This window comes from Aethalodelphis obliquidens, unplaced genomic scaffold (assembly GCF_003676395.1).
Source record: "Aethalodelphis obliquidens isolate GAN/ISIS:26980383/991018 unplaced genomic scaffold, ASM367639v1 scaffold31, whole genome shotgun sequence".
Lineage (NCBI taxonomy): Eukaryota > Metazoa > Chordata > Mammalia > Artiodactyla > Delphinidae > Aethalodelphis > Aethalodelphis obliquidens.
Genome location: NW_020837975.1, coordinates 1,138,732 through 1,147,517, shown reverse-complemented (window position 1 = coordinate 1,147,517; position 8,786 = coordinate 1,138,732).

The window sequence follows — 8,786 nt, the reverse complement described above, 5'->3', positions numbered from 1 at the left end:
TGGGGACTTGCACTTGGCTCCCCATGGCTGCAGACCTTGAGTTGCAATTCTCTACTGATCCTGAAAAACCCATATTCACTGGAGAAATATCCGGCCATCTGTTTGTTTCAGGATAAGCAAAAGAATAACCTCTGGGTTTGTAATTTGAACTGGGTTTGGATGGGTGGATAGAATGATAGCTCAATACAAGCAAAGACATAGTAGGAATTATCCATACTTTAGAGACTGTGAAGATAAGGAGCCCATTGTGACTGGAGTAGAGAAACATCCTGGGACTGAATAATGATAATGATGGTGGGACTAAACTACTGATGGCCTTGGAAGACATGAAAAGAAGCTTATATGTGATAAAAGAGAAAAATTGGGAATCTTGGAAATTTTTCACCACCAGAGCTTGAATAAATTGGAGAAAGACCAGAGCAGGACAAGAGATAAATAAAAACAGAGAGAAAAAGAAAACGAATTTCTACAGCAGTTTAAAAAATCAAAATCAAACTCCTATTCCTAGCCCTCAGCAGACTTTGAATTTCCCCCCGTGATTTGTAAACTTGGGTGGTTTTGTATGAAAAGGACGCTTGATAATGATAATGTAAGTGTCTAGTTTGAGCTGGAATAGGAGAGTAGTAAGTGAAGGGGGACGATAAGGAGGGGTAGAAATAGGAGAGGAGTGAATAAATATTTAGGTAAGCTAGAAAAGCTGGAGTTCTGTTAATGATTTCTAGTAATCTGATATTAATAATGTTTTAATGTGCTAACATTTATTGCAGCAGAGTCAACTGCTTTAGACTACCTCCCACTTGTTCTTCAGCTGGTAACATTTTGAGAATAGACAGTGTTTTGAAGCCTATTTTTCTAACAGTAAAATAAAAAAGTGCTTTAATGTTTGCCTCCTACAGCCTCTCTGACATGGATAGATTTTCACACAGGTTGATACAGGAGGTAAAAATAGAAATTGCTTTTACTGAGCCATTGGACTATGATATGCAGTAAATTTCCAAATGGCAGCACTAGAATGGTGTTTATGACTGTGCCGGATTTGCTTACTACAGGGTATACTTTTCCGTGGGTGGGGAATTTGGGAAATTCTATTTTCCATATGTGACCTTTAGCAAGTATAGAAGATGAGAGAAAAACTCTTTACAACCTTGACTGGTTTACAAAGTCATCTCCAGTAATTCTGTTGTCACTGTCAGTGTGTGGTTAAACTAACTGAAATCCAGATCAGCCTAAATATGTGAGCTGGAAACTTTCATGTTTCTGAGACAAAATCAAAAAGGAGTAAGGGAGAGTTCAGAGAAGAGTGATAAAGAACAACAGAATTTCAAATATGTTTAATGAATTTTTAGTGATCAATTCATATCATTTGTTGCTATCATTGCCTTAGATGAGTCCATTCTGGCAAGGAAACACACAATGGCCTAATTACTTCACACATGGACTTACTGATGGGGAGAGAATAGGAAGCAAGTTTCTAAGCCTGGGGTCCTTGAACTATGGTTCATGGGCCAAATATGCACCCCTCCAGCCTCTTTTTGTCAATAAAGTTTTATTGAAACACAACCATACACACTAATTTATGGATGCTTATGGCTGTTTTTACAAGTACAATGGCACAGTTGAGTAGTTGTTGTAGAGACTGCCTGACCTCCAAAGCTGAATATATTTACTATATGGCCTTTCATAGAAAAAGTCTGTCCTACCTGTTTTAAGGGCACCGCTGTGCATGGGAATCATGGACCTGGAAGATAACACATGTTCTGTGAATTGAGGGCAAAAGAATCTGGGAAGGAGGAAGAAGTGGCAGAGATGCAGCAGAACAAGACCTCATAGGCCTCATGAAACAAACAGATTGTGAAAGCTACTGTCTACAGACAGCTTTTTTGAACACTATCATTCAATGTTGTATTTATTTTTAAAATTAAAAACAGATTTTTTCCCCCAAATTCTATAGCAGTAATTGTTCTTGTTGCCTTAGGAAGAGGTATTTCTTTTTATGTACCAAACTAATACAAATACAACTAGTAAGCAATACAACAAACAATTGCTAACAACTGGATTTTTACCAAGGCAGTAAGAAATAAGCTGTTGTCATCTTCTCATCCTCAACACCTTTTATTGTAATAGTGTTGTTTTGAAGGTCTATGAAAGAAAATTGCTACTTGCTGAGATCACAATGTAAAGGCAAACTAGATAAGAAATTCAGGTCTGTTACATGCCACATGTACTACTATTTAAATATAAACACTGAAATTTGTGGTGTTTATTGAAGGGAATATCCATTTTCTCTCTTTTGGAGAACTTTCTGTCTCATCCATGAAGACTCAGTGGGCATCGCACTTTATAAACACAGGAGAAACACTTGAGTTGTGCAGTGGGATGATGGCCACACTCACTCTGGGTGCTAGCATCCCAGCTATTTTTGTTGCTGCCATCACAGCTGCTGCAGCCTTGTTTACAAAGCTGAATTGATCAGTTAAAAAAAAAGTCAATTTTCATTTGTTAAATTATTCATTTGTTAAATTATTGTTAAATTTTTTGAAGGAACTGGGCCTCTATCCATTTTTGCAATAGATTTTAATTCTAATTTAATAGCTAACACAGCAGGGGTGTTGAGAGCAGCATTTCTCAGAATTGTGGTCTCAGGATACAGTCCAACTCAAAACTTACTGAGGGCTTCAAGGAGTGTTCTGTTTATGTGGATTATATCTATTATTGATGTTCATACTACTAGAAATTAAAACTGTCACTTTAAAATACTTATTATTCATTTTTAATTTCTAATTGTGGTAAAATACACAACATAAAACATAGTCTTAACCACTTTTGAGCATGAAGTTTACTATTGTTAATTATATTCAGATTGTTTTGTAACATTAATTCATTTTTAGATGACAATAATAAATACTATACATGGTGATATAAACAATATATTTTTAATGCAAAATGACTATTCATTTATTTTTTTAAATAAAGAAAAAAATTTCCCCAAATTCTATCAAGGTAAAAGTGGCATTGTTTTACATTTTTGTAGACTTTCTTTAATGTCTAGCTTAAAAGAAGATGTTGGATTCTCATGTCTCCTTTACATTCATTGTAGTATAATATGTTGTTTGGTGGAAGTATATGAAGAAATTCTGGCTTTGTATACACATGTAATTGAAAAAAAGAAAAATATTTTAATAGCCTTTCCAAATAGTTATGGATTTGTCATGTGGCCTGCACTGTGTACATGAAACAGAATAAAAATATGTAAAAGGCAAATAACATCTTAGTATACTCGAAAATAATTTTGACCTCACACATGGTCTGAAAAGGACCCCCATGGGTCTTATAAAATTATCTGTCTAGAGAACAGCATTGTGCAAATTATATGGCTTCCTGGAGGCAAAGGTGAACAGCAAATATTGTAGTTAAAAAACGTTTTTAATTTTTTAACAAATTGTGGTGAAAAACATCACATAAAATTTACCACCTTAACTATTTTAAATTGTACAGTTCAGTACAGTTTAGTGATATTAACTATAATCACATAACAATGCAACAGATCTCTAGAACTTTTTCATCTTGCAAACAGTTGCTTGCAGCTGGATATCCAACATGCACAAGGATGAAGCTGGACACTTACCTTACACCACAGAAAAATTAACATTGATTAAAGACCTAAACATAAGACCTAAAACTATAAAAGTCCTAGAAGAAAATGTGGGTAAAACTCTTCAGGACATTGGTTTTGACAATGATTCCTTGGATATAAAACATAAGGCACAGGCAAGAAAAGCAAAAATAGACAGGACTACATGAAACTTCTGTGCATCACAGAAAACAGTCAACAAAGTGGAAAGGAAAAGGCAATCTACAGACTGGGAGAAAATATTTGAAAATCATTTATCTGATAAGGAGTTAATATATATATAATATATAAATAACTCCTACAACTCAACAACCAAAAACCAAATAATCCTATTTAAAAATGGGCAAAGGACTTGAATAGAGATTTCTCCAAAGAAGTTGTACAATTTTCCAGAAAGCATATAAAAAGATGCTAAACTTTACTAATTATTAGATAAATGCAAGTTAAAACTACAGCGAGGTATTACTTTACACCCATTAGGAACACGGCTACTACCAAAAATACACAAAATAACAAGTGTTGGGAGGAGGTGGGGAAATTAGAAGTCTGTGTACTCTAGGTGGGAATGTAAAATGGTATAGCCACTTTAGAAAACAGCATAGAGGTTCCCCAAAATCTTAAAATAGAATCACCTTATGATCCAGCAATCCCAGTTAGTTTCTGTTTTATGTATGTAGCTTTTTTTGTTCTTTTCCTCTCTTTCTGAAAGTTTTTTGCATTTCGTTGATTTTTTTTGATATGCTTTGATTCCTTTCCCATTTCCTTTTGTGTATGTTCTACAGGTGTTTTCTTTGTGTTTACCATGAAGATTACATAGAATATCTTAAGGTTATATAATCTATTTTAAATTGATACCAACTTAACTTCAATTGCATAAAAAACTTTATTCCTTTTTATGCCTCTGCCCTCCACTTTATTTACTGATTTCACAAATTACATCCATTTATATTGTGTAACATTAACATGGATCTATAGCTACTTTTATGCTTTTAAACTATATACAGAATAAAATGTGATTTAACTACCAACATTACAATACTACAGGATTATTGACCTGTCTATATATTTATCTTTACCAGATGGCCTTATAATTTCATATGTTTTCATGTTGCTGTCTAGTATCTTTTTGTTCCCACTTGAAGGAATCCCGTTAGCATTTCTTATGTGGTGATAAATACCCTCAGCTTTTGTTTATCTGGGAAAGTATTAATGTCTCCATTTTTTCCAGCTTTATGAAGGTATAGTTGACAAATAAAAATTGTATATATTTAAGGTGTACAACTTGATATGAATACATTGTGAGATCACCACCACACTCAAGTTAATGAATATATCCATCATGTCACATAGTTACCATTTTAGTATGTGTGTGGTGAGAATACCTAAGATTTACTCTCTTATCAAATTTCAGGTATAAAATATTGTTAACTATAGGTACATTGCTGTATATTAGATGCTCAGAAATTATTCATCCTGCATAACTAAAACTCTATATCCTTTGATCAACATCTCCCTAGTCTCTCCTTTTCCTGGTCCTTGGTATTTATTTTCTATATAAATAAAATGTGAATATATATCTCCATCAACACATATTAAAGGTGTTTGTCCATTAACACATATTTGTTTATCAACATTTCTTTGTCCATTGGAATATATTTAGGTTGTTTCCAGATCTTGGCTATTGTGAATAATGCTGCAATGAATATGGGAGTGCAAATATCTCTTTAAGATCATAATTTCATTTAAAAAAATTATAACCAAAAGTGGATTGCTGGATTATAAAGTAGCTCTATATTTAATTTCCTGAAGAACTTCCATAGTGTTTTTGTAATGGTTATACCAACTTACTTTCCTACCAACAGGGTACAAAGATTCCCTTTTCTCTGTATCCTAACACTTGTTACCTTTTGTCTTTTTGATAATAGTCATTAACAAGGTTGCCAAGAGCATACAATGGAAAAAGCATAGTCTTTTCAATAAATGGTGTTGGCAAAACTATATGCAGAATTAAATTGGATCCTTATCTCACGCCATTTACAAAAATCAACTCAAAATGGAGAATATGCAGAATTAAATTGGATCCTTATCTCACGCCATTTACAAAAATCAACTCAAAATGGATTAACAATTTGAATGTAAGATGTGAAACTGTAAAACTACCAGAATAAAACGTTGGGTAAAGTCTTCTTGGCATTGGTCTAGGCAATGTTATTTTTTTTTTTTTGGATATGACTCCATAAACACATGAAACAAAAGCAAAATAAACAAGTGGGATTGTATCAAATTTAAAATCTGCACAGTAAAAGAAATATCAGCAGCATGAAAAAAATTGAAGAAAATATTTGCAAATATGTACCTGATAAGATGTTACTATCCAAATATATAAGCGACTCTTACAACTCAATAACAAAAAAATAAATAACCTGATTTAACAATGCACAAAGGACCTGAACAGACATTTCTCCAAAGAAGACATACAAATGGCTAACAGGTATAGAAAAGGGGTTCAACATCACTAATCAACAGAGAAATGCAAATGTCCTTCATTTTTGAAGGACGGTTTTCTGGATACAGTATTCTTGTGTGATGTTTTTTGTTTCTGTTTACCTTTCAGCATTTTGTATATATCTACCCATTCCCTTCTGTTCTGCAAGATTTCTGCTTTGATAATCTTATAGAAGCTCCTTTGTATGTAATGAATCACTTTTCTCTTGCTGCTTTCAAGATCTTCTATTTATCTGTGATTTGACAATTTGATTATAATGTGTTGGTGTGAGTCTCTTTGGAATTATGTTAGTTGGAATTCATAGAGCTTCTTGAATTTGCATGTCCATTTCCTTCCTCAAATCTGGGAAGTTTTTGATCATTATTTCTTCAAATAGGCTCTCTGCTCCTTACTAATTCTCTTCTCCTTCTGAGATTTGCATAAGGCATATATTGGTTTTCCTGATGATGTCTCATAATATTTATGCTCTTTTGACTTCATGTTTTTCTAGCATCTCTGATTCAATAATATCAAGTGACCTATCTTTAAGTTTTCTGATTCTTTTTTCTGCTTGATAAGATCTGCTGCAGAATCTCTCTAGTGAATATGTCAATTAAGTTACTGTATTCCTTAGCACCAGAATTTCTATTTGGTTCTTTTTTACAGTTTCTATCTCTCCTGATATTCCCATTATTTTCACTGTTATCCTGATTGTATTTAGTCATCTATGTTCTATTTAGCTTATTGAGCATCTTTAAGACTTTATTTGAATTCGTTGTGAAATATTCATAGATCTCTGTTTCTTCATGGTCAGTTTCTAGAGATTTATTTTGTAAGTTTGAATGGGCCACTTTCCCCAGTTTCTTTGTATACCTTGTGATCTTTTATTGAGATTTGGGCATTTGCAAAAACAGATGTGATTATAACAAAGTTGCAGGATACAAAGTTGACATACAAAAGTCAACTGAATTTGGATTGGGAGTTTAGGATTGACATGTACACAGTACTATATATAAAATAGATAACCAACAAGGACCATAGCACAGGTAACTCTGCTCAATATTATGTAAAAACCTAAATGGGAAAAGAATTTGAAAAATAATAGATACATGTATATGTATAACTGAATCACTTAGCTGTACACCTGAAACTAACAACATTGTTAATCAACTAAACTCCAATATAATATAAAAAGTTAAAAAAATAAATTAAGATTCATAATGGAAAAACATCAATTGCTTTCCTATATATCAGCAGTGAACAAGTGTAACTTGAAATTAAAAACACAATATATTTACATTTGCAACCAAAAAAGTGAAATACTTAGGTGTAAATCTAACAAAATATGTACAAGATCTATATGAGAAAAACTATAAAACATTGATAAAATAAATAAAAGAAGACCTAAATAAATGGATAGGAAGACAGTATTGTCAAGATGTTAGTTCTTTCCCCCAGCCTTTCCCCCAAATCTCAGCAAGCTATTTTAAGAATATATACAAATTGATTCTAAAGTTTATATGGTGAGGCATAAAATCCAGAATAGCCAACATAATATTGAAGAAAAATGAAGCTGGGAGACTGATGTTATTTGACTTCAAGACTTACTATAAAGTTAGGGTAATCAAGGCAGTGTGGTATTGGCAGAGTAAAAGACAAATCAATGGCACACAATAGAGAGCCCAGAAATAGACCCACATAAATATAGGCAAATGATCTTCAATAAGAAGCAAAAGCAATGGAGGAAAGCTAATCTTTTCAACAAATGGTGCTGGAATAGATGGACATCCACATTTTAAAAAATGAATCTAGACATTGACCTTATAGCCTACACAGAAAATAACTCAAAATGGATCACAGGCCTAAATGTAAAATAACAGACCTAATATGTAGATGCAAAATAAAAGTCCTAGAAGATAAGAGATGAGAAAACCTAAATGACCTTGGGTATGGTAACACAATGTCCATGGCATTATCTGTAAAAAAAAAAAATAACTGGTAAGTTGGATTTTATTAAAATTTAAAACTTCTGTTCTGTGAAAGGTAATGTCAAGAGAATGAGAAGATAAGCCATATACCAGGAGAAAATATTTGTAGAGAAACATCTGATAAAAGACTGTTATCTAAAATGTTCAAAGAACTCAAAACTCAATAAGAACACAAACAACCCAATTAAAAAATGGGCCAAGAGACTTATCAGACACCTCTCCAAAGAAGATATACATATGGCAAATAAGCATATGAAAAGGTGCTGTATGTCATATGTCATCAGGGAAATGCAAATCAAAACGAAATACCATTATGCACCTATTAGAATGGCCAAATACCAGAACACTGACAACACCAAATGACGACAAGGATGTGGAGCAATAGGAACTCTCATTCATCATTGGTAGGAATGCAAAATGGTGCAGCCACTTTGGAGGCAATTTGACACTTTTTTACAAAAATAAACATATTTTTACCATATTATCCAGCAATCACACTTCTTGGTATTTACCCAAAGATCTGAAAACTTATGTCCACACAAAAACCCGCACAATGATATTTATAGCATATTTACTCATAATTGCCAAAACTTGGAAGCAACCAAGATGTCCCTGAATGGCAAATAAACTGTTGTATACCCAGACAATGGAATATTATTCAGCACTAAAAAGAAATGAGCTA